Below are 27,387 nucleotides of genomic sequence, written 5' to 3' on the forward strand. Positions count from 1 at the left end.
ACCTTTCGTTTGCGGCCTGTACAATTAGTCCCCTGTTGCCAATCCGCAGAGATATTCATGTCCCCACATACTATCATTGGGGCAGTCCAGTTGGCCATTTCCTCTTCTAGTTTATTGAACATCGTAGGATCATCCTCATTTGGACCATATATTACGCATAATGTAAACCCCATACTCATTTCCGCTAATAACCATCTACCCGAGCCATCCGTTTTTATGCGTTTTGCACCGCCCAAATGATTCTTAGCTAATATAGCCACTCCTCTTATCATTGATGTTTGGGTGGAGCATCCGATCAGGGTAAACCCATACATTTCCAAGACCTTCCTTTTATTCCAGGGGATATGGGTTTCCTGAACACAAACTATATCAATATTATTTGATCTAACCAGATGGCTCAATCTCTGCCGCTTCTTCCAATCATTTAAACCCCCTGCATTGATACTACAAATTCTAATGTCTGACATATTTTACGTGTTTACCTTTCCTACATTGACTCATATCCAGATAGCTGATATCAACCTGAAAACTATTCCTTTCCATCTCATACTTTTTCATTATTTTCACCCCCCCTTCCCTCCCCACCCCCTCCCACTCCTCCCTCTGCACTCTCACCCTCCCCCTCCTGGGCTCCAAAATGGAGCCTCCCCTCACCCCCCCGCTTGTCTAGAGGCGCTCAGACCGCTGGTCTGTGCACGTGATGGTTGCAGCTTAGCGTGAGGAGAAGTGACCACTCTTCTACCTTTTTCCTTTTTATTTTTTACCCCCTTTTTATATTATGATCCCATTGTGATCCCTCACCTTTTTTTCTGCCACTTTTTTTTTTTTCCTTTCACTCCCTCAGTGAAAACACCTCACACAAGAGTATCCCCCTCCTTTGTTCACTCCCCATAGAGATACTTCAGTAGCTCCATTTCCAATTTACATGTACATTTTGGCACTCAAATTACTCCCTCTATGACAGCAAAAACTCTTTAGCTTTAATCTCTGAGGAGAAATAAAATGTTTTTCCGCCCTGTATTACTTTCAACTGGGCGGGGTTGATCAAGTAGGCCTGCATACCCTTGTCCTGAAAAGGTTTGATCATTTGCCGCAACCTCCAACGCCTCTCGACTGTAATATGGCAGAAGTCAGGACGAACAAAAAAGGTATATTCATCAACTGTCTTTTTTTTGTCAGGTCTTGCCCTTTCAGAGATTGCTTGCCTCAAATTGAAGTTACCCAGAAAGATTAAAATCGCCCTGGGCTTATCTCCCTCTTTTGCCTTTTTATAGATATTGGCTGGGGTACGATGTGCTCTCTGAATCTCCCTATCGAAATCCCAGTCCTTCAGCTCTTTGAAGGCGGACACAAAGAGTTTGACGATGAATGCTTTCATATCTGACCCCTCAGCCCCTTCCGGGATTCCAAGGATACGAAGGTTATTTTGACGCGATCTGTTTTCTAACGACTCCAGTTTCCACTGGATGTCGGTAAGATGTTTTGTTTGAGTGTCAACTTTATCAACTGCTGCTGCTGCGTCAGCTTCAGTGGAGACCACTCTGTCTTCCAAATTAGTCACTCGTTCCCCCAGGTTCACACAGGCCTTAGTCAGCTTTCTCACCACCCCTTGCATTTTTCTAACAGCCGCCTGCGATTTCCGACTCTCTTGTCGCGATTCTTCTCTATGAGCCAGTATCTCCTGGTGAATGATCTCCAAGAGTGACATTTGTGCTGAGTCTCCCTCCGGGCTGTCTGCAGAGGCATTCGATTGTGATAATTCTTTTTTTTGATTAGATACTTTCGCTCTCACCACCATTTTTACCGCTGTATTTGGGGGGCTGTTTTCCTCGGGTTCTAAATCGCTGCCAGTCTCTATATCACTGGTTTCTTGTCCCAGGCTATCCTCTCCTTCCTCGGACCATTCGCCGCCTTCAGATACCGAGAAAAATGCCTCACTCGGTGCCTCTTTTTTGCTGCAGCTACTCCTCCCTGTGTCGTCTTCCAAGATCTTTTCTAAGCCATGGTGTAATGAATTACTATCCCCCAACCGATCTGCTGCTAGAGTCTCCGGTTGCTGTTCTTCACCTTCCACCGTTACTACTGAATTTAATTGTTCAGCAAGCTCATCTACTATAATGCCAGGAGATGCCTCATCATTACCAGCAACTGGGGGAACCTGTATATTATCTTCCTTTTGATCTTTCGCATCCTTGCTCTTATTCAGCTTTTGGAAAATATCAGAAATTGGAATAGTACTCAAATTGTCCGAGTTTCCTTTACTAGCACCCTGCTGTGCTGTTTTTTTTACTAGAGGGGAGCCTTGATTTTTCCTCTTACCGCCGTCATTGTCCGCCAATGCTTCCGCTAGCTCCGCTGCTGCTTTCCTCCTAGCCGCTGCTTTAGCGCTGGCGCTCGTCTTGGGAGCCATGATTGCCCTCCGCCTTTCCTCTGGCCCAAATGCTTCCTTACCGTTTAAGGAGTCTCCGTTTTCGGCAATCTCTGTCTCCGTCTGCGGAACTCCGACGCCCTCCAGAGTGTAGATTCTCTGCTCCTCCCCGCCACTCGGGAGGTTAGTATCCAGCTTCACTTGTTTCTCAGCGTGGGGCTTCCTTCTCCGCCGAATTCGCCGTTTCTGAGCCAGGCTCCGCGAGGCTTCCACCCTGAATACCAACTCCGCGAGCTCCGCAGCCTCCGCCTGTAATCGGATGACAGCTCCGCCTCTGAGCCACCGCGTCAGCTGAGCAATCTCCAGAAGCAGCCGCTTCAGCGGCTGACTACACGTCAATTTCATCCAGCCGCGTCTGCTTTGGTACGATTTCTTTTTCACCCGTTCTCTTCTGTCTTGAGTTGTAAGACACTCGTATTTTACTTTACTTCACCAAATTCAAGCTTTGTGGGGGGGATACGGGATCATAGTCCAGCATAGCACTCCTCCTCACCTGAGCTGCTTTCCGACCGTCTCACACGGTCGCCATCTTGCTGTTCACTGTGATGTGGTTGCGACGTCTGTGCCCCTCTGCTGGGTTCTCCCCACGTGCATGGCGCGCATGTGCAGGTGGCCGGTTGTCCCCTTCAGATTCACTGCCAGAGATGTCAACAGGTATCTGGCGCTTGGTTGCAATGTTATGTAGTATTGCGCAGACAGCCACAATGCGGCAGCACACTGCAGGACTGTAATACATGGCCCCACCTGTCTTGTGCAGTATGCGGAACCTGCTCTTGAGCAGGCCAAATGTCCTTTCTATGCAATTCCTTGTCCGTATGCGTGCAATATTGTAGCGCCGTTGCTGGGGTGTAGCAGGGTTGAGGTATGGGGTCAGGAGGTATTCACGGAGGGCGTAGCCACTGTCACCTGAATGAGAAGAGCAGATGTTGATTGCCTGTGCTGCGCCGTTACATCTTAGCAATGTGACATTTTCAACAAAGTGTACTTACCAAGTAGGTGTCCTTCCCCAAACTCTCCCCTGACCAGTCGTGTGTGGAGGCCGCTGTGCCGGAATATGAAGGAGTCATGGGTACTCCCTGGGTACTGTGCGAAAATGTCAGTGATGTATGTCTTAGCATTGCAGACCATCTGGATGTTGAGGGAGTGGTAGGACTTTCTATTGCGGAACATATACTCCATGGCAGCTGGTGGGCAGATGGCGACGTGGGTACAGTCTATGCATCCGAGCACATGTGGAAAATGGGCTACATTGTAGAATTGTAGCTTGGTCATGTCCAATTCCTGTTGGCTGGCGGGGAATTTGATGTGACGGTGTAGCTGGGTGAGCATGGCGTCAACAAAAGTGTGGAGGCAGCGTGACATGGTGGGCTGGGATATCCCCCCAGCAGCCGCTACTATCCCCTGGAAACACCCGGAGGCCAGGAGGTGCAGGCTACACAATACTTGCACATGTGTAGGCACCGCATTGGTACGGCTTGTTGGGTGCTGCATCAGGGGGTCAAGGTCCTGTATTAGCTGCATTATCATTTCCCCATTCAGTCTGTATTTAGCATATATCTGCTCTCTGGTTTGGCCCAGCAAGGTGACCCGCTGGCGGAATATCCTGTCCTGGATCCTGCGTCTCCTCTGTGCTAATCGCTGTAGCCTTCGACGCCTCACCACCATGTACATTCCTGGCATTGTGGGACTCCTAATGCTGCTGCTGATGATTGTCCTTATGTGTGATTGGTCAGGCCAGAACCTGTTGGTGATTGGACAACGGTTTTTTAAAAGTAATTTTTGCATGGCTTTTATGGTTACCACCTGCTTTGAGTTGTCCTTATTTTGCGCGGCGCAAAATGCGATTTTTGGGTTTTTCGCTAATAGCGATTTTTCTTGAATACCGATTGCGAATATATAGCGAATTTGCTATTTATTTTGCAGAATCCGTGGTTTCTCGCATTTTCTGATTCGCTAATGCTCACCTGTCGGGATTCTGCGAATATTATAGCGAATTCGCTATTCTGTGTTAGCGAATTCGCTATTTTGATGTTGAATGCCGATTACGGAAATTGCGCCCGCAATTGCATTTTTGCAGTGATTGCGGGCGCAATTTTACTTCATGAATCAGGCTGTATGACATTTATGCACTTTACATGTTTTACAATTTTAATAACATGTGTATTTATAAAGAGTGTGTTATATGCTGCTATCCTACCTATTGAGTTTGGAACTACAAACTTATCTTTGTGGTACATGAAGTCCGTTGTCTATACATATCACCATGTGACCTATGATGTCAGACAAGGGGAGTTGTTGTTTTTACTTTAAATGGTAGATGGCGTTTTCTCAATTTTTTACACGTGAACAAGGGCTTGCGGGCTTGAAACTCGTTGTGTGTTTGGGTCTCTCGAATAAACAAGATTTCTGCCCAGAAGAAACTACCGAGGTCTGTGTCTCCTTCCTCGCCTAAAACCGCCGTGTGTATATTTACACTGAGCATATAATCAAAGATGCTGCCGGCATCAATACATTTTGCTCGTACAGCCTCGCAATCTCGCCCCAATGGGCTGACGATCCCTTCTACCACAATGTGTACGGTTTCGCCCAAGTGGGCCATACCGCATCCGATACAAGTTTACAGATGTTGATCTCATAATGTTCCTTATGCAAAGAAAAGTCATTTTTTAGCCAATGAGAACCATTTCAAATATGTTCATCTGTTCAATGACCCTAAATGTGTTGTCCTAACAAAAAATGAGAAAAAACAAGTGCTCTAAATACAAGTGCTTAAGTCAAAAGGTTTAGAAAACAGTATTTACAGTTAAAAACAAATGGCATATACATTTCAGGAAGTCTCATTAAGGCATTGTGTCCATTGCTTAATCTCGTCTTACATAACCGAGGTGTTATCTATTCATTCAGAATTAGCTGTGGACTTGGCCATTATCATTTTGTTGCACACATTGTCAACCTAAATGAACTGTCAGCTCCTCACTGGAGTTCAAACCTGAGGGCATAAGTGTTTCAAAATCTAATATATATTTCAATTCTAAAACCCTTAATTGATGCTCTCTATCCCCCCACGCTTCTGCGACCTGACTGCTTCCAGACCAACGAATGCTAATACCCTGTCATTTTGGCTGTGTGTTTTTTTGAGGTAGCGGGCTAACGGATACAGCTCATTGTGGTTTCATGTGGCCCTTTTGTGTTCCAACACTCTTTTCTTTGCTTTATGCTTGGTACTCCCTATATAATATTTATTACAGGAACAAAGCCTCTGCACTGCTTTGATCTCCTCGCCAAATTAAGAATATGCTGTCAATAATTTGTGACCACAAAATTACATGTTCGCCATATTCTTCAAAGCAAATGGACACTTGCTCCTCCCACCAGCTCATGAAAAGGTTGGCGTAGCTGGCGGTAGCATCTTTGATTATACGCTCAGCCGATTATTCTGTTCCTTATGCGCAACATGAATTTATTTTGACATGTAATGCAGTAAAAGCAATAATTAGTATTGTTGTGGTATTCACATTGATTTAAAGTATAGGCTTGTAATTTTTCAATTGAAACTTTAATGTTCTAGCCTTTATATAATGGCTGCCAAAATGTAATGCACCCCGTAGTTTGTCAGTCCTATTTTGATTGTAATGACTGTGAGTATGAATACGGAAGTACAACAGTGCATGCTTTACCGTGACCAAGCCTTAATGGCGAAACGCGTCGGTTTGTGACTTTTGTTGCTAATAAATTTACAGAATCATCCTGGAGTGTCCGGAGTACCTTTTTTAAAAAAAGAAGAGGTGGTTGTTATATATTAGGGAAACGCCGGTTTCCAAGAAGGACCGCTGCTGCTCCTTACTCCCAATCCTTTTCCTCCAAAAAGAGAGTACCAGCACTCGCGGAGGGGGGGGGGACTTTCAGATATTCATTCAACAAACAAACGTGTTTCGGATAACCTTTGTCAGTGTTTACAAAGCGACACTGCGAGGGGCCATTTTAACTTCTTAATTCATCATCATAGAAAGAGGACTTCACCCTTACAAAACATTCTTAAATCGAGTGGTCAATTTATCATGACTTTTTCATATATACACACCTTATGTACATATTTACAAATAAATAGTTCTATACCACATGTTACCGAACATTTTACGTAACGTTTTTTTACCTTTTGTTATCTCGCCGTGGATCGGCATGTTTGCCGTTTTTCGTTTTGCAAGCCTACATAGCTATCATTCAAACAAACGGCTAATATGAGCGATTGTCATCCGTTTTGACCATATATACATATTTACAATTTGTTACATGTGTATATCAGGTAAGGGTATATGTACACATCAAGCCGTGGATCGGCGAGGCCACTGTTATTGTAGACCAGTAAGCTGGTCATGGCTTCAAAACAGTGGAAAAATACAATGGCTCATTTATACAATTTATCTCGGGTGGATTAAGGGATAGGGTTCTGAGTTCAGCAGACTATTATTGCAACTTAAGAGATCATTAGTGGAATGATGTTCTATTTGCCCAGATGTATTGCCAGTTCTTCCCCTCTGTTAAGCCCATATGGCACTTTACACTGGAGATCTATGATATAACGCGATTCCAGTCTTCGCAACTTTAATATCCTGTCCCCTCCTTTAGGATCTACTGGGACATGATCAATGGAGAAATAGTGCAACAGCTCCCTGTTGCTATCATGTTTGATGGAGAAGTGTCTGGCCACTGGGTAATTAAAATCTTTATTGGCAATTACCCGTTGGTGCCCTAAAATCCTCATCTTTACTGCCAATATATGGCAACCCTCATGGACATGTGAGGCAATATACAGCATGTGTAGTGTGACACGTGAGAAATTTACTGATGGTTTTTTCTTTTTCTAAGCCTGGTATTTTATATGATAGTACTTTCTTACTTTTGGCACAAGCTTTACACTTTCCGCATGGAAAGAAACCCTTCATATCCTTTATTCTACCAGTTTTCTCTGGGGTTTTCTGGAGATGGCTATGGACCAGCCGGTCCCTTAGCGATCTGGCTTTCTTGAAGGTAATGAGTGGTACCTTTGGTATATCATTATCAATGATAGTGTCTACCTTCAGAATGTGCCAATTCTTGCTCAAGATTTTTCTTAGGTTATTGGCATCCTTTGAATATGTTGTTATTAGCCTACATTTCCCAGCCTCAGAACTTTTTTCCTCGAAGTTTTCTTTTGGTTTGAAAAGCTTGTGTCTTGGGATTTTCTTAACCTTTTCTAAGGTTTTACTCAAAAGGTTCATATTATACCCACTGATTTAGAATCTAGCTATACGGTCATGGGCAGCTGCTATGAAATCACAATCCCTGGAACAATTTCTTTTGAGCCTAAGTAGCTCACCGTATGGGATGCTATTTATTAATTTAGGCGGATTGCTACTGTCTGCCTGTAAAATGGAATTACCAGGTGTTTTTTTTCTGTATAATTCCATTTCTAATTTGCTATCCCTTTCAAACACTCTTAAGATCAAGATAGTTTACAGATTTCTCATTGATCTCTGATGTAAACCTGAGGTTAACAGTGTTGTTGTTGAGATGTTGAACAAATGTTTCTGCCGATGTTATTGACCCCCTCCAAACTAGGAAGAGGTTGTCTATGTATCTGTACCAGACTACGATTTTCTCCAGCCATTGCTTGTTCTCCGGGCTTTTGGATACCTGCTCCTCCCACCAGCCAACGAACAAGTTTGCGTAGCTCGGGGCGAAGCAGGTACCCATCGCCGTTCCGGATAAAGCATGGGCGAATTTTGCGAATTCGCGGTTCGCGAATTTGCGTATTCACAAATTTGCAATCTGCAAAATCCGTGAATGTGCAGATTTTTTCGTTTTTTTGTGTTTGCAAGGGTTTCTGCCAGTTCGCAAGGGTTTTGTACCAGTTCGCAAACGCGAACGTACTTGTCGGCTCGCAACGGTCATGACTATGTTCTTTCTACATCTGGTTCTTCACAGCACCCTCTGTTTCACCACTGCCACCCTCTGGTTCACCCATGCCACCCTCTGGTACATCACTGCCACCCTCTGGTTCATCACTGTAGATTATGGGGGGGAAAAGCACACCTGCCCTGCTTCAACTGACATGAATTAATTTGGGGTTGATTAATGTGTCACTGAATTTGAACTTCCAGTCTGGCACCTGCTTTCTTATCTGTAATTGCTTTCTGTTGCAGTGCAATTTTTTTCACAGGACCTTTGTGGCCTACTAGTAGCTATTCTCTGAGCCTGCTGTGAGGGTCAGAGCAGGGTTATAGAATAGTTGCAAGTAGGCAACTGAACTCTGGAGGGGCCCCTCAGGAAGCACTACACGGAATGGTTACTAATGATGAGTTTGAACTTTTGCACCTGCTGAGTGCTTTCAGTTTTGCAAAAATCGCTTTTTTGCAATTTCGCGGGATTCGCAGGGCGCGAATTTGAGCGAGATCGAATTTGGAAGCCGCAAATTTGTGCGAATATGCGATTTGTTTTTTTGCGGAGTGTTAGTTTGCAAGGTTTTGTGCGTTTTAACGAGCCGCTTGTAGCGCAACGGCGCAAAGTTACCCTCACGTCGTTTACGGGCGTGGCCATCTTGTTTGCATGACGTATTTCCGTTTCCGGGCGCTATGTGTAATCTCGCAAAGTGTGCGGCTCGCTAGTACAAGTTCGCGTGTGATAGCGAGGGAAAACTGGCGCGAACTTACCCACACAGTCGTGAACGGGCGCGGCCATCTTGTTTCTCATTCATTGCTATGGTTCTAAGCATGCTTTCTGTATCCTCTGTCAATCTCTGCCATCCTTTGCTTGTTTGAAGTTTTTTTAATCTATTTTACTTATTATCTATCCTTGTATTTTTCTAGCTCTATATTTTTGTGTTTTCTGCTACTTTTGGTTAATTTTAAACTACTTTTTTAAAATCTTTTCTTTTCTTCTTCCCTATTCTATTTCTTATTTCTTATTTACCTTCCTTTCTGCCCAGACCATGGTAAAGGGAGCCGGGAAGCAGCCTGAGAAGGGGAAGGGTCCCGCACCCCGTGCCCGGCTCCCGTGCGGGCGTTTGAGGGGGGAGACAGTCACAGCCCGGGAGATCTTTAGCGCGGAGGAGGTGGCCGCACTAGTTTTTAATGTCCAGCGCCGCCTTCCCAGGACCATCATGGCAGGCAGCAAGATCGCTAGCGGCTACGGGATCCGGGAGTGCCGGAAGCGGTGGGAGAAGGTGTGCCAGGCCATGTACCAACACTCTCGGTTCGGCGCACCTACAACCAGGCCACTCACCGTTGGACGGATCTCCTGGACTGGGAATGCGACTTGGTCGACCTGCTCGGCCTCGAGATCCCCGGGCTTGGTGAGAAGTAGTAGCTATTTCATCACTACTCTGTTTTCTCCTGCTCTGTGTGATATTATATTGCAAATTTTTGTTTTTTACCAAGAGCAATAATGCTGCTGATTAAATTGTAGGTAAATTTAATTATATTTCAAAATCTTCTTGGCATTTCAGGTGCACTGCTCTCCTTCTCAGTAGCGTTGCTACTATGCTTATTTGTTTTTGATTTTGTGTTCATTTCATTGGCCTGAGAAATTATGTATGAGTGTAGTTTAAAGAACTGCATAATGCTAGACACTTAGGGTCAGATTTTCAATTACCGGCGCATCCCTGCAAAGTAGCCGGGATGCGCCAGTAATAGTGCCTCACGCCACCACCGCCCATGATGCGCCTTATTTACAATGCGGCGCCTCATGGGCCCAAAACGTCACCAAAGCATTACGCATCGGTGCCGTAAACGCGGCGCATTGCTGGAGTTGCGTCGCAACAATGGCGCAGCTCCAGCAATGCTCTGGGGTGCCCTATCTCCCCAATGCTGCGTCAAGCCGTACGTCTGTTTCAAGCAGGCACAGGGTTTGAGTCACGCATCATTGTCCTAAAAGTGACTGATTGAAATCTTGTAGATTTCCCTCAGCCACTTTTAGGATGCGTTCCTGCGCAGGAACGCCCTCCCTTGCGCCGGAACGCCCCCTGATGGCGCAGGGCTTTACAACGTGATGCATCTCCCATATGCGTCACGTTGTTAATATACGCCGCACCATGGCGCCTCTTTTGTTCTGCCACTGTGTCACAAAAGTCACCAACAATGGAGCAAATGAGCCGCAAGGGGCTTGTAAATCTGCCCCTTCAGACTCAAGTCCAGTCCTTCCTTTGTACACCTGGCAATAAGAATAAATAGTGGTGGTGGATTGACAGTTTGAGTATTTTAATGACTGGTTAATGTAGTGGGAAACTTTTTAGTGTTGACGCTGATCTGCAATCACGATGGAGTTTGTCTGTCACTTTGCGTGCTGCGGACTGCTGCCTGCCAGTACTAGGAGAACCGTTTTAGTAGTTTGTTTAGTGAGTTACATAACTTTCCAAGTCGACGGTCCGCAAATCAAGCAATACTAATATTGTAGTAGACCACATGAGATAGGTCAATATATCCTGTGGAATAGTTGTCTATTTGCTATTTCGCAAAAATATTTTGTTATTGTTCTTTTGAAATGTTTGATATGGTTGACAACAATCATCCATGTTTTCTGGGTTTTCTTTCTTTCATGTTGTACATCAGCTCCCTGCAGGGGCAAGAGGACAGAGGAGGAGGCTGCTGTGGAACTGGATGCAGGCCAGGATCGGTCAGGCGAGGACTCCTTTGCTGGCCCCAGTAAGTTTTCATTTTAATGTAGAGTACCTATTTTTTCCTAGCGTTCCTCATTCAATTTTTTCAAAATCGTCTTTGATCTTCTTGTAGACTGTATCTAAATTCTTATCCTGCCTCTACTATGACTCCCTGTGGTATTACTAGATTATTCTTATTAGTCTGTCTGTGTAGCTACCTAAGATTGCACAGTTGAAAAAAGGTGTTAACCGAAACTCCCATTCTAGTCAGCAATAGCTCTATGCACTGAGTGCAGTCCTCTGGGATTGTCCATAATGTCTTTTCAAGTCTTCTCAATGTTTATGCTTTGACAATTCCCCACAATAAAATGTGAATGACCACCAAGAAAGAATAAGATACTACTTTACTTTTGGTTTGGATAGGAGGACAATCCATACTACTACTGTTGCAGGGACAAATCTGCACAAATAGAACTATGGACACTAAATAGTGCATTGTTTATCAATTATAATAAGTGCAGGTAGACTTTCCACATACCTCAGTGATATCAGACTTTGAAGAACCCCCAATCTCCTTACTGACTAGATAGTGTGGCAGAGTCATTTAGCTCCCGAATTAATTGATGATTGATCCCCAATGATGATTATCCAACGCAGGACAAGAGTACGGAGTCAGAGTCCAGAAGTGTCAGAGGCACGGACTCATGCTTACAAATTGCAAAACATTTTGCTCATTCACTCTTGACCAAAAACCACAGAGTCTATCTAAGTTTTAACGCTTTATTAAAAGTAAAAATGTTTATTAAAATCAAGCTTGTCATAAAACATAAATGGTTGATTAAAAATGGAAAAGTGCTTAGTGATGATTTCTTTCACACATTTATTGTGGCCGAGCCGAGCCATCACCTGGTTTGAACTTTAATTTTTCTTTTTGGTGCTGAATCGTTGGTCACTCCATCCTAGTGATGAAGATTTGTTCTTAGAAGTGAAGCTTCTGTCTGTTATGAGAAAAATGGTGCGTGTTAAAAAGCAAGCATTCATCAGTTGTGCCAAAAAGTGCAGCAAGACAACACCCTTCCCTGGAAAAAGGGACATTTTTACTTTAGAGTAGACAGTCACAAATTATTAAATTGGTTTCTGTATTCACATTTCTTCATTCCTAGACAAAATACTAGTGAGTGGTGTATGTCTATGACGTCTAACATTCTTAAATGTACTTTGTAGGTGAAACATCTGTTGCTGGGCCCAGCACGGAGGTGGAGGAGGAGACTTCAGGAGAGAAGGCGGTGCAAGTGCCGGACGAAACTGCTGTGCGGGTTGCCATGGTAGTGGCGGGCAGTGGTAAGCTCTTATATCCCTTACTTATTGAGATTGCAGACTGCATAGTGTGCTCCCCGTGAGAAAACGTAAGGTTTGTCCAGATGAGAGACATGAAGAAGAATGATTGACATATAGTTTGAATGGATGGATGCCTGGATCATGGTACTATCTGACTCTTAGATAGCATATGTGTATCTAGAGAGAGTAGACGGTCACTGGATGAACTAAGTGTTACTTTGAAGAGCATGTAACACCGCACCCGCATGTCCGTCCCAGTGTGGGAAAGGCAAGGAAAAGAAGTTATAATTTTGTCCGAATACTACCATGAATAGTAGCAGTAGTTTGTATTGCAAGCACAGCATATATCCGGCTACTACAATGACCACTCACTACCTCTGATAATAAGTTTAGTAGAACTCGGTCATTCATGTGTGGATGTATCACTGTTCACTCAATAAAAAGAAAAGCACCTAAACTCATCCCATATGTAAGCAAATGCATACCATGTGCAGTGATAGATAATCAGATTATTTATCTTCTTCATTTTCCTTTTCCAGTATTCATTGGCACTGTAGGGTGAAAGTTAAATTAATTAAGCAGTAGCCCTTGTAACAGAGTATTCTCAGTGCCACCCATAATAGAAAAGTAAGAGCATCACCACCTGCATGTACTGGACTGGTACAGTAACACAAGTCTGTCTCACTCATCATGGCGGGCGTCTGTTTTTCTCGGGTGCAAGTTGACTGCGCTGGCATTATGCCGGCTTGCAGAAGTTAACGTACCAATTTTGTTAAACAAGAGAGAAGAAGAAGAATAAGACTGGTGTACTGTCATAGTCAACGCTAATGGAGTGAGTCCATAGTGCTCGTAGAATTGATTCCTTAAACTCCCACTAATGTTAGAGCAAGGAATAAGAAGTGGGAGGTTAGATAGATACTGGCCACAATAGTTATGTACTGCGCTTTCAAGTTGCTAGTTCTACTGTGACACAACTTTCTGCTGAATCATTTTGTGTTAATCTTGAAGAGCATTGGTTACGGACTATGTCTTTCTTTCTTCATATAGATGCTCCTTCCAAACCAACACGGAAGGAGCTGGCTAAAAGGGCCCGGCAAAGGAGGCTGGAGGCCACTGTCGCCGAATATCGGCGGCTGGTGGCCCAGGAGGAGGAGGACACGCAGAGTATGTCAACAACATCCACGGCGACACCTGCATCCTCCTCTGCGCTCCCTGGGTCAGCCAGTCAGCGCAGCAGGTCTCCAGCTGTACAGAGTCGGGGTACCGCAGCCCCCCGCCACCGCTGAGCAGCAAAGAAATCAGCTGCCCCCCACAGCAGTTTCAAAAAAAGGATGCACCGCCTTTACCGGACGGTTTCCTACCTCGAGCAGGAGCTCCTCAACACCAAAACCCTGCTCGAGACCCTCCGCAAGGAGCATGCCGACCTGGCCCAAAAAGTCAACAGCAGCCAGCAGTAGGAGAAGACTGTCCCCTGCCCCTTTTTTAAAGACTTCTGGGAGGTGGGAATTGGGAGTTGGGTTTTCTACTTTTTTGGACGTAGTTTTCAGGGACATTCGTTGGGGTTCGGGAGGGGGGGTGGGTTGGGTTTCTTGCGGGAGATTATTTATGTTAGGTATATATAAATATACTTTAAACTTTATCTTAGCATACATGTATTTTACTGCTTTTGAGGCTGGTGGGTGGATGTTTAACAGTCCTGAAACTTAAGTGGCATCTTGATTCAAGTTGTGTAAGTACTAATAGCCCAAATGTTTTCAAAACTAAGTGCCTCTCACAGAGTAAGTGAATTCAGTAGTCCTAGGACCGTCAGTCTCTCGTCTCTCCTAATACTCCATTATACTACCTCCCCCAAACGCTTATCTTACCTGTAATTTGTGTTTAGAAATAGGGCTAGGCACAGGGCTGGCTGCACGCGAAATGGCAATTAAGGTTGGCAATCCTGGGCGGATGAAATATCATCATTGCGGTGGTACTTGTGGTGTTAAACAGTGGCAGTTGCAGCATCTGAAAAAAAAGAAAATGAAACCTTGTTTGTCCTTACCGTAGCATTAGAACGGTACAATAGAGAATATAGCAGGTGACAGTACACTAGAACAGTGCCACAATGTAGCCTAACAAATGGTAAAGTATTGAAAGTATAACTAGTACTTGCGTTGAATTTGTTTGACATTGGCTACTCCTACAAGAAATAGTACTGAAGGTGAAGGACACAGCAGAGTAATAATTTGCCACGTCTAGAAGGAGGATGTTCTTGATGACCAATCAAGTTGATGGCGCACATGAAAATCTGCTTTCAGTTTCCAATAGTGACTCAGTGTCAAGCTGAGTAAGAATAGAATATATCCTCGGAGTCCTTCACCAGCCTGTTGCCATGACCTTATCCTCCCCAGCAAGTGTGTGGAATTATTGCTGTCATTTAGTCACACATCAATCAAAACCACACAGCCCGGGGGAAGAGGGTTAGGGTTTGGAAAATGGATGGGAATGGGGGGTTTTGGGAAAGTTTTGTTGAGAGAAGAAATAAAAATCACAGCATGGACAAACAATAATTGAAGATAAAGAAATGTTTGGGTACAAGCTAACCATAAATCTTTTAAGTGACATAAAGGAAGTGCATGCACTACTGCATGCATGGTTACTGAAAAGTAAGTAGTACTTTCGACAACCGTGAATGAAAGAATGCGACAGTACAGGGCTGCAGTAATATTTATGCGTTTTCACTTGCCTATCTCTGCACTCAGAGAAACACTTCGTACATTAAGGGGTCGATTAGGATCGCGGACGGACTTGCGTCCGTCCGCGACCCCAGGGCAGGAGGGAACCTCCGCATGACATGCGGAGTTCCCTCCTGTGCAATTAGGATGTGACCGCAACCCTGGCGGTCACATCCTTCATTTTTAACATTGCAGCGGGTGCAGCTTCAAGCTGCACCCGCGGCAATGTTAAAAATGCACTCATTGCATTCGCATGCAGAAAGAGGCAGGCACCGTGTGGTGCCTGCCGCTTTCTGCATGCAAATGCAGGGGGGTACCATAGGTACCCCCCCATGTGCACCCCCCACCCCCCCTTCACCTAGGGGGCCCGCAACGGGCCCCCGCAGTGAAGATCCGTATGCTTTTCCACGGCGGAAAACCCGCCGCGGAAAAGCATTTTTTAAAGCCCATCCTGATATGGCGGACGGTGTCTGAGAGACACCGTCACCATATCAGAGCTTTTCCGCCGCGGTTGTAAGCCGACCGCGGCGGAAAAGCTGCGGATGGAAACAAGGACCCACCAGCCATCCTAATGTGGCGGTGGGTCCTTGGTCAGTCCGCTGCGGTTTTTCCGCATCCTCAGGGCCGGCGGTGACTTCCGCCGGCCCCGAGGATGCGGAAAAACCGCAATCATAATCGGCCCCTAAATAAGGTTTGAAAAATAGCAGAAGTAAAACCTATACTATGGCTGTAGGGATGAATTTAGAAGCAGAGATCAAAGAAATGCAGAGCTACACTCATAGAAGTTCACAGCAATAACATTACTTAAAAGATAATTAGAAAAGAACGGATACTGTATCTGTATGTTGTTGTAGTTGTCCTGCTGAATTTGGGAAGTTGTAAGATGCATCCAACCATTCCTCTTATAGCGTGACTCCTCCATTCCATCTGACGCTCCGTCCATCAATGTTGGTGACCAGAAGACACCCAGTCCACTGCCTGCCTGGCGGATGCTGAATTGCTGCTCGCTAATGTGAAGCCTGACTTCATCCTTTTCTCATTGCACAGGCTGAAACCTGGCCTGTAATTATTGATGGAAAAACAGGAAGTGATATTAGAACACCACTGACAAATAAATATAAGGTATGTATGCTGTGTAGTGCAAAAAGTCACACTTTGAGTTTCCTAATAGACAGTCCAATATTTTTGAAAGTGCGTACTCTGTCTGAGTCTCCTTTTGAAGGATAAATAAGTATGGGCAAATTAATTTAGCAGATCTTTCCCCTCAAGCTAGGTGTACTGTAAACTGTGTTTTAGAACAAAATTAGACCTTTCCAGCAGTGCTCCCAGACCCTTACTAAACCCAGTCACAAAAATGTACAAGACCCCCAATCAGATCTCAAAAAACGAGGCCTAGTAGAAAATGGTGACAAAACGTACTTTGAAAGTAAAGTAGGCCCAAATTCCCCATTACCCACCGTGGATTGTATTTAAACCACTTGCAAGCAAGCAAAAGTATCCATTTCCAGCATCGCTCCAAATCTCGCAACCCCCCCCCCCCACAAACAGCCCCCGCCCAAACACATGCAATACAATACTGCTAACCTTAACGAGCCCTAAGTTAAGAATAGTGGCAAACGCTTTCTTTAACTAGGCCAAATCCCCCCTTTCCCAACATGGATTTTCTTCAAACCACTTGCAACCAAAATTACACATTGCCACGAGTGCTCTAAGACCCCAGAACTCAGTTGCAAAAATCTAGAACATCCCGAAACACATGCAATCCTGCTGCTAGTGCTAGCCCTAACGAAACCTAAGTTAATGTGCCAAAACGCTTTTCAGCATGGATTTTCTCCAAACCACTGTTATCCGGTATTAGACCTTCCCAGCAATGCCCCAAGACCTGCCAACCCACCCCCAAAAGCAGAACACCCCCATACAGGCAAAAAGCAAAAATGGAAAATCTCATACTTAAAATATTTTCGGCCTTCTTTCAATTCTGTCCAAACGCGTTGTGCAGCTAGGCCCTAACTCCCCTTTTCCATCATGGATTTCCTGAAAAACAAATGCAATCCACATTAGACTGTGCCAGCAGTGCTCCCAGACCCCAAAACCCACCCACAACAACCTAAAAGCCCGCCAAACATTACCCCAAAGACAGGCAAGTGATCAAAAGCGCAATATCTTTTTCTGCTCTGATTTTGTCCAAACCACTTTTATCCGGTATTAGACCTTCCCAGCAATGGCCCCAGAGCCGCCAACCCAGGCGGAAACAAGTAGAAGACCCCCAAACAGCCAAAAAGCAAAACTACAAAAATGGGGACTTAGTAATTTTCAGGCAAATTTCCAACATCACTCCACGCGCGCTCTGCAGCTAGGCCCTAACTCCCCTTTGCCACCATGGATTTTCTTCAAACCACTTGCAATCAAAAGTATCCATAACCAGCGTGACTCCAAGACCCCAAAACCCACCCACAAACACCAGGAAGCCCCCCAAACAGGCCCCCGAAAACGCCAAAGTGAGCGAAATGTCACAAAATGCTAAAACTTTTTCCTCATGGATTTTCTCCAAACCACTTTTATCCGGTATTAGACCTTCCCAGCATTGGCCCCAGAGACGCCAACCCAGGCGGAAACAAGTAGAAGACCCCCAAACAGCCAAAAAGCAAAACTACAAAAATGGGGACTTTGAAATGTTCAGGCAAATTTCCAAAATCGCTCCGCATGCACTCTGCAGCTAGGCCCTAACTCCCCTTTGCCACCATGGATTTGCTTCAAACCTCTTGCAATCAAAAGTATCCATACCCAGCAGTGCTCCCAGACCCCAAAACCCAGCCCCAAACACCAGGAACCCCCCAAACAGGCCGCCGAAAACATGATAGTGAGCAAAAAGGCAAAAACTTTTTCAACTGATTTTCTCCAAACCACCTTTATCCGGTATTAGACCTTCCCAGCAATGCCCCAAGACCCGCCAACCCACCCGCAAAAAAGCACAACACCCCCAAACAGGCAAAAGCAAAAATGGGAAATCTCTTACTTACAATATTTTTCGGCCTTCTTTCAATTCTGTTCAAACGCGCTGTGCAGCTAGGTCATAACTCACTTTTCCACCATGGATGTCCTGGAAAACAAATTCAATCAACATTAGGCTGTGCCAGCAGTGCTCCCAGGCCCCAAAACCCAGCCACAAATACCCAGAATCCCCCCAAACAGCACCTCAAAGACAAGCAAGTCAGCAAAAACGCAAAAAAAATGTGTCTCCGATTTTGTCCAAACCACTTTTATCCGGTATTAGACCTTCCCAGCAATGGCCCCAGACCCGTCAACTCACCCACAAAGAAGTAGAACTCCCCCACAAGTGCAGAGTCTTTCTTCATTGGGCATAATCCAGCCATCTGCTTTGAGGTAAATAGGAGTCTGGAGGAGGAGGATAGAGAGCATGTTCTTGTGAACTTGTGAACCTGAGGAATGCAGACTGCAGCACCTTCAAATCAATAAGCAAATAAGTGAAGACAGTTCTGCTGATGGGCTTGTTTTTGTGCTTAGGTGATTAAAGTTTTTTTTATATAGATTTTGCAAAACAAAGAAAGACAGACACACAGGAATAAAAGTGAATAAGGATGAAAAAGAAAGTTATTGATTCATTGGCTCATTTTCATGGCTCAGTGTCAGGGAAGAAGAGTTTGTCCTCATACTCTGCGAATTCAGGCAGGAGTAGGTCACCTAACAGAGAAGAACTTCCCTCATCTAAGTTGGTGTCCTCCTCGTCTTCCTCCTGCGTGTATTCTCGTATTTTGTAATCTGGTGGTATGAGGTGCTGATTCATCCTGATCATTGGTAACCTCTCCACATTTTTGGGCGAGAGGCGGATCCTTTTGCAAGTTACAATGCCACCAGCAGCACTGAAAACACGTTCAGAAGACACGCTTGCGAGTGGGCAAGACAAGTAATTTATAGCCAGGTTGGAGATCTCTGACCACAATTCTTTTTTCCCATGCCAATACGCCAATAGGTCATCATGAACATAGACCTCTGTTGAGTCATTCAGATAGTCCTGCACCATCGACTCAAGCTTCTCCAGGGTTCCTCCACTTTGCTTACTTTTTGCTGGGACCTTTTGAGAAGCAAACCCAAGCTGAGTTAGCCAATTCTCTTCTTCACACAATGTTACTGTTGTGCCTGGTGCAGATGATCCGGTTACTGGTGTCTTTAACGGCTGAGAGTAAATCACTCACTTCTGCCACAGCCACAGATGCAGAAGTGGATTCTTTTGACTCCGGATGGCCTGCTGATGCTGATGTACTGCCTTTTCCTTCAATTTCCTGCCGTTCTCTTTCAAACTGAGTGGCTGACAAAGCTAGCCAACGTTTGTACTTTGTAACTTCTGCGTCATCAAAAGGAAAGAATACTCTGCCTGCCAGCCAGTGCCTTTTTGCACTGTGGATCCAGAATAGTAGCACAAATGTAATGCTGTTCTGTGTGGATCTTTTGAAGACGTTCATCGCAAAGTAGCCGCTCGAATAATTTCTCCGCCAAATCAAAAGTTTCTTGCTTTTTTTCATCTTTTTGAAACGTAGAAGACACCGCCTTCAGTTGGTGCTCTAGCATGCGCAACAATGGGATAGCTTTTCCCAAATTACAGTCCTCCCTGCTGACTGCCCGCGTGAAGACCTCAAAAGGACGAAGCTTGTCTGTCAGGCTTTGAACTAGCTTTCATTGCTCCGCATGTATCCTCAGGTCCTTCATAGCTGTACCCTGTGTAAAGAAATACTGATCGACTACCGCACACTGCTCATACAGACGCTCACCAGGAAGCTGAAATTATGTCATTTTTTTGACAATACCCTACCACCTGTCACCACAGCCAAAGAAGATGAGCTCAGAGGCCTACGTACTCCCAGCACTTACCAAGTCCCAAACAGCCACAAGTGCATTGACCTATTCGAAAATCTTGTGCGCAATGATTTGCACAAAATTAATCTCAAAAGAATGTTGAGACATCAAAACCTCACTACCAAGGATCGTGACACTCTTAAATTGTTGGCCAACAATCCACAAATCAGATGTGTTAAAGCTGATAAGGGAGGATCTCTCGTAATCCTCAATTCTGCCATGTACACACAAAGACTGTATGAACATATACAGGACACCACGATCTATATGGTACTCGATAACAACCCTACTAGGGAGTTTCAAAGTATTTTGCACAACATAGTGACTACAGCTAATCGAACAGGCATCATTGAAGACCGAACTAAGAACTACTTACTACAAGAGCACCCCAAGAGTCCTACCATAAACATGTGTCCGAAATACATAAAGATCTCCGAAACCCTCCTTTCAGACCCATCGTTTCCACGAAAGGATCGATACACGAACCCACTGGGAAATTCATTGATAAATATCTTTAACCCCTTGTCACCAAAACCACCAGTTACATTCAGGACACTACAGATTTTTTACTCAAATTATCTGGAATTCCAATCAACAACAGTGATTCGCTTATTCTTTGCACAGCCGATGTCACCTCCCTTTACACGTCGATACCCCATCAAGGGGGCATCGAAGCCATTGAACAAGCCCTTCTCAATAGTGACATTGACACGCAAATGCAGTCCTTCTTAATGGAACTCATGGTATATACTCTATACCATAGTTACTTCCAACAAGACGACCAATGGTACCTCCAGCTATCCGGAATGGCTATGGGAAACTGTGCCGCCCCCACATATGCCAACATCTACATGGAAAACTTCGAAAATCAGCACATATACACAAATCCTACGTTCCAAAACAAAACCAAAATGTATGTCAGATACATAGACGACCTGTTCATAATGTGGTCAGATACCAAAGATTCACTCAACAGAGCACTTATCGAACTGAACACCAAGGATGAACGCATCAAGCTCACATGGCAAATAAGTGATACTGAAATCACATTTTTGATGTCAACATCAAAATCACCCCACAGGGATTGACTACAGACCTTCATAGGAAAAGTACCGATCGCAATAACACCTTGCATTACTCCAGTTTCCACCTGGACTCTCTCAAGAAACATCTGCTTTTTTCCCAAATGTTGCGCGTCAAACGCATAGTCTCAGACGAACAGATTTTTGATACACGCATTAAAGAAATGCATGACCGTTTCCTCGACAGAGGTTATCCCAAAGATATCCTCAAGGAAGCTCAAGCCCGAGTGGTGAAAATTTCTAGACAAGACAGTTTATCTAAAACCAAAAAAGAAAAGGAACAACGTATGGTATTAGTCTCCAAATTTTCTACGGCCAGTACCACCTACAAAAAGATCATACTCAAACACTGGCCAATTCTACAGATGGAACCCGATTTTTGGGGCATTTTTCAGAATCCTCCCTTATTCGCTTACACCAGGATCAAAAACATTAAAGAAATTCTCTCCAAATCCACTCCCGTAACCAAACACCACAAAGGAACCCAACCTTGTCTTAATTGTAACCATTGCAACTGTGTCATCAAGGGCAACATCAATCAGCACCAGATGAAAGGTCATGCAATCAATCAATCAATCAGTGACACTTATATAGCGCGCTACCTACCCGTAGGGTCTCAAGGCGCTGGGGGGGGGGGGGGTGCCACTACTGCTCGAACAGCCAGGTCTTCAGCTTCTTCCTGAAGGAGAGGTGGTCTTGGGTCAGGCGCAGGTCGGTCGGGAGGGAGTTCCAGGTCTTGGCGGCCAGGTAGGAGAAGGACCTTCCTCCCGTAGTCGCTCTTCGGATGCGGGGGACGGCGGCGAGGGCGTGGTTGGCTGATCGGAGGTGGCGTTTGGGAGCGTAGAAGTTGATTCGGCTGTTGAGGTAGCTCGGGCCCTGGTCGTGTAGGGCTTTGTGTGCGTGGGTGAGGAGGCGGATGGTGATTCTTTTGTTGACGGGGAGCCAGTGAAGGTCTCTCAGATGTCCGGTGATGTGGCTGGTTCGTGGGATGTCGAGGATGAGTCTGGCTGAGGCGTTCTGGATCCGCTGGAGTCTCTTCTGGAGCTTGGCGGTGGTACCGGCGTAGAGGGCGTTGCCGTAGTCTAGTCGGCTGGTGACGAGGGCCTGGGTGACGGTCTTCCTGGTCTCGGTGGGGATCCACCAGAAGATCTTCCGTAGCATGCGTAGGATGTTGAAGCACGCCGAGGAGACGTTGTTGACTTGCCTGGTCATGGAGAGGGAGGAGTCCAGGATGAAGCCCAGGTTGCGTGCATGGTCTGTCGGTTTGGGTGCGGTGCCCAGGGCGGGAGGCCACCAGGAGTCGTTCCAGGCGGAGGGTGAAGAGCCCAGGATGAGGACCTCCGTCTTGTCAGAGTTCAGTTTCAGGCGGCTGGTCGTCATCCACTCGGCTACCTCTTTCATCCCTTCGTGCAGGTTGGCTCTGGCGGAGGCGGGGTCGTTGGTCAGGGAGAGGATCAGCTGGGTGTCGTCGGCGTAGGAGATTATGCTGAGGTTGTGTTTGCGTACGATGGCCGCGAGGGGGCTCATGTAGACATTGAAGAGGGTGGGGCTCAGAGATGACCCTTGAGGGACGCCGCAGATGACTTCGGAGGCCTCTGACTTGTACGGTGGTAGGCGGACTCTCTGTGTTCTTCCGTCGAGGAAGGAGATGATCCATTCCAGCGCCTTGTCCTGGATTCCGACGTTGCTGAGGCGCTGTACTAGGGTGCGGTGGCAGACAGTGTCGAATGCCGCGGAGAGGTCTAGGAGGATGAGGGCCGCTGTTTCTCCATTGTCCATCAGGGCTCGGATGTCATCGGTGGCGGCGATGAGGGCGGTCTCGGTGCTGTGATTGGCTCGGAAGCCGGACTGTGAGGGGTCGAGGGATCCGTTCGTCTCGAGGAAGGCGGCCATCTGCTTGTTGACGGTCTTCTCGATGACTTTGGCTGGAAACGGGAGGAGCGAGATGGGGCGGTAGTTCTTGAGTTCGGTGGGGTCCGCTGTTGGTTTCTTGAGGAGAGCGCTGAGTTCGGCGTGTTTCCAGCTCTCAGGGAAGGTGGCGGTGTCGAAGGAGGTGTTGATGATGTCCCGCAGGTGGGGTGCGATGACAGCGTCGGCCTTGTTGAAGACGTGGTGAGGGCAGGGGTCGGTCGGTGATCCGGAGTGGATGGAGTTCATTGTGCGGATGGTGTCTTCAGTGCTGATCGGGGTCCAGGCGTGGAGGGTGGTGGTGGGGGGTGGTTGTTCGGTCATGGTGTGCGTTGGTTGGTTGTTGAAGCTGTTGTGTATGTCCGCGATCTTGTTGTGGAAGTATGAAGCGAGGGAGTTGCAGAGGTCTTGCGATGGGGTGATGTCGTTGTTTCCTGCGCTGGGGTTGGAGAGCTCTTTCACGATGTTGAAGAGCTCCTTGCAGTTGTGTGCGTTGTTGTCCAACCGGTCCTTGAATGCTGTTTTCTTGGCGGCGCGGATCAGCTGGTGGTGCTTCCGGGTGGCAAGCTTGAGGGAGGTCCTGTTGTCCGGTGTAGGTTCCCTTCTCCAGACTTTCTCGAGGGCTCGGCAGTTCTTCTTGGAGCTCTTGAGTTCGTCAGTGAACCACGGGGCTTTCTTGCTGCCGGGTCTGCTGGGCGGGGTCCTCAGCGGGGCGAGCTCGTCCGCGCAGTTGCTGATCCACTTCGTGAGGTTGTCGGCGGCCTGGCTGGGGTTCGCTGAGCTGGCAGGAGGGTGCTGGCTCAGGGAGGTGGCGAGCTGGTCTGCTGTGATCTTGTTCCAGCTTCTGCGGGCGGCCTGTTGCTGGTGGTGGTGGGTCGTTGTTCTCTTGAAGGTGAAGTGGACGCAGCTGTGGTCCGTCCATTGAAGCTCTGTGGCGTGGCTGAAGTCGATGTCTGGGCTGGAGGAGAAGACTGCGTCCAGTGTGTGTCCGGCGAGGTGGGTGGGGGTGGACACCAGTTGCTTGAGTCCAAGATTGGCGAGGTTGTCGAGCAGGGTGCTGGTGTTGCGGTCGTTGTTGTTCTCCAGATGGAAGTTGAGGTCCCCCAGGAGGATGTAGTCAGCGGAGGGGAGGGCATGCGGGCTGACGAAGTCGGCGATGTCCTCGCTGAATTGTGTGCGTGGTCCAGGGGGTCGGTAGATCAGGGTGCCTCTGAGGGTGGTGTTCGGGCTGGTGTCGATCTGGAAATGCAGGTGTTCGGCTGTGGTCAGGGTGTTGTCGGTGCAGGTCGTGAGACGGATGGTGTTCCTGTGGATGATGGCGATGCCTCCTCCCAACTGGTTGGCGTTGCGGTCCCTCCGGACGATCTTGTAGCCCTCTGGGAAAGCGATGGCGATGTCGGGAGCTGAAGAGGCGTTCATCCAGGTCTCCGTGAGGAAGGGAACGTCAGGGGCTGTGGCGTCTAGAAGGTTCCAGAGTTCGATGGCGTGTCTGTGGACGGAGCGGGTGTTGAGCAGGATGCACTTGAGGTGGGTGCTGCTGGTGTTCGACTTGGCGGGTGCTGGTGCGAGGCAGGTCCGGATGCAGGTGAATTTGCAGGCGTGGCAGCTGAAAGGTCCGTGGGTGTGTCGTGGAGTGGCTTGATGGCATTCTGGGAGTCGGCCGGTGTTGAGTGCGATGAGGGCGGCGGCGGAGTACGTCAGGCGGGTCGGTCGGGGTCTTCGTGGGCCAGGGGTCCTGGCGCTGGTCGCCATCCGGTCGCGGACGGGCGCAGACGGGCTTACCTTTGGCGCGCCTTCGGCGCACAATCGGCGCGCCCGCTGCGCGTGACCGGTGCGCGTTCGCACGGTCGCCATTTAAGGCGAAGTGCGCGGGTGGGCGGAGCAGCTGGGAGGCGGGAGGGAACAGAAGAGAAAAGGGGCGGGGCCAATGGCGGTGGCGGGAAGCGGGGAGGGAGAGCGGAGGGCGGCGAGGTAGGGGGGCAAACAGGAAGGAAACTGGACACGGCACAGAGGTTACAATAAAATTAACAGGCACAAATGGAGGGCAAAATAAAAGGCAAAACAGAAGGAAAACGATGTTACGGCACAGGGAAATACAGGCACAAATGGAGGGCAAAATAAAAGGCAAAACAGAAGGAAAACGATGTTACGGCACAGGGAAATACAGGCACAAATGACGGGCAAAATAAAAGGCAAAACAGAAGGAAAACGATGTTACGGCACAGGGAAATACAGGCACAAATGACGGGCAAAACAATGGAAAAACAGCTAAATAGATGATCAGACGGCACAAAGGAAACAAGCACAAATTCAGGGCAAAACAACTGGCGAAAAGCAGAGGGGAGCGACCAGGCGTTAGCGAGGCCGGCGGCGAGGCAGAAGGCAGGCAAAGGGAAACACACGCAGCAGCTGGTGGCCGTGCGGCGCGGGGGTGTCCCACAAGTCAAATTACAAGTTGATGCCTCATGCGACTCGATGAACTTGATTTATGCTTTGAAATGTCCCTGCGGGAAATTATATGTTGGCAAAACAGAACGCAAAATAAAAACACGTTTGAACGAGCACAAATCCAACATACGTCTGAAACTTGAGAAATCTAATATTGCCATGCACTTTGCTGAATCACGCCACACCATCGCACAACTCAAATTCATTGTTCTGGAAATAATCACCAAAAGAGAAGGAACTGACAATCGTAAATTACTTCTCAAGAGAGAACTTGAATGGATCTACCGATTACAGACTTTGAAACCACATGGTCTCAAGGATCGCATCGAATATAGTTGTTACCTGTAAATAGTAACTGTGTTATCATTTGTTTTGCATTGCTCTTCATTGCATCGCCTGCCTATCCACAATCTTTGCACCTCCTACCCCGACCTTCCTCCTCTTCCCGTTTGTTTACCTCTCACACACTTCCAACATGGCCGCCTTACTCCGATCCCTAGTCTCCCTTTAGTCTCAGCAGCCCTTTAGTCCACTTTTGATGTTCACTGTTTGTTACTTTAGACACCAGTTTAACAACACCGACACAGTAGCAGCTTATGACTTCCACTCTGCAACTGCCAAATAGTGGTACCCGCTACGTCTTCACATGAAGGAAGTCTATGCCGTTTTATTTATGAAGCTAGCCGCCGGAACGCTACAGCATAATTTTCCCCGTTTTTCACTTACACGCGGTTTAATCTCCCACACGCCCCCACCAACCCTCATCTCCTTCACGTTTCCCTGTATGCACAACCCGGATATCTACCAGCTTTCGTATATATCGCACACCCTCATTGATAGGCACTTGTAATTTTTAATCCCTTGCGCTTGTTACCATCTATATCCCACACTCACTTCCATCCGTCTTCCTTGCAGCACTCCGTGACAAAGGGCACCCCCGCCCGAAATGCTTTGGAGAAGTTCATATATTTGTTTAATGGAAAAATGATGCTTTGGATTGATATGCTGTGAATATCATCTTGAAGGACATTTTATGAACAACACTGAATAAACAAACAAAACTTGTTGAATTACAACCTTGTGAATCATGTTGTGGATCACCTATGGAGTGCCTCATTAGGGGATGTATCTGCAGTTCTTGCATACACTACTTACTCTATGATTCTTGGGTGTTTTGACGGAAACACCACCCTTGAGAGCACCTAAAACTTTATAGACTTCTACAAACCTTGTTTACCAACGCAGTGCACCACCTACTACCTCTTTCTCTACATTAAAGAGACCCCACATAAAGACTTAGTCCATGCACCACTGGATACCCCTGGGCAAAAGGCCCCAACAGCAGCCAACAAACTCGAAAAACACACAAAAATCAGCACAATCCCATGCCATCCATGCCCTCAATGATGTTTAAATTCAAGACACCCCACTGAAAGGTGGTTTCTTCAAGTCCTTGTGTATCTTAGGTAGCAAAAAACTGAACTCCAGCAACCCCATGGGGTTAAATGAACGTCTTGAATATAGTAGCTTCCTGTGATGAACCTTTACTTCAGTCATTTTTTCTGATTTCTTTCTGATAATTATTTACATTTATTTTTATTGACAAACATTCACATGAATGTATTTTCAATCAAACTGCTTTAAGGATGGGTTAACTTTATTGTAAATAATAGTGTCTCTTGTTGAATTGCGTTTCACTTGAAAGTAATACCTGCAATTACGAGTGTCCTTTTCACCTAGAATATAGTTGTATGCAGGTAGACTGGTTTTGACCATCTTAAGATGGCCGCGACTTTAACTGTTCTTTCCGATGCACCCACAGTTTGGATATAATACGGAACGTTGCTACATTTAAGCAAAGTGTTTACATCTGTTGTACATTTCACTCCACGTACTTTATTGCTTGCTTTGTTTATATTCCTTTAATTCTTTCAACCCCTTTTCGTAATCTGCGCTTTCTTCTGG

This window comes from Lissotriton vulgaris, chromosome 6 (assembly GCF_964263255.1).
Source record: "Lissotriton vulgaris chromosome 6, aLisVul1.2, whole genome shotgun sequence".
In the NCBI taxonomy this organism is placed as follows: Eukaryota; Metazoa; Chordata; class Amphibia; order Caudata; family Salamandridae; genus Lissotriton; species Lissotriton vulgaris.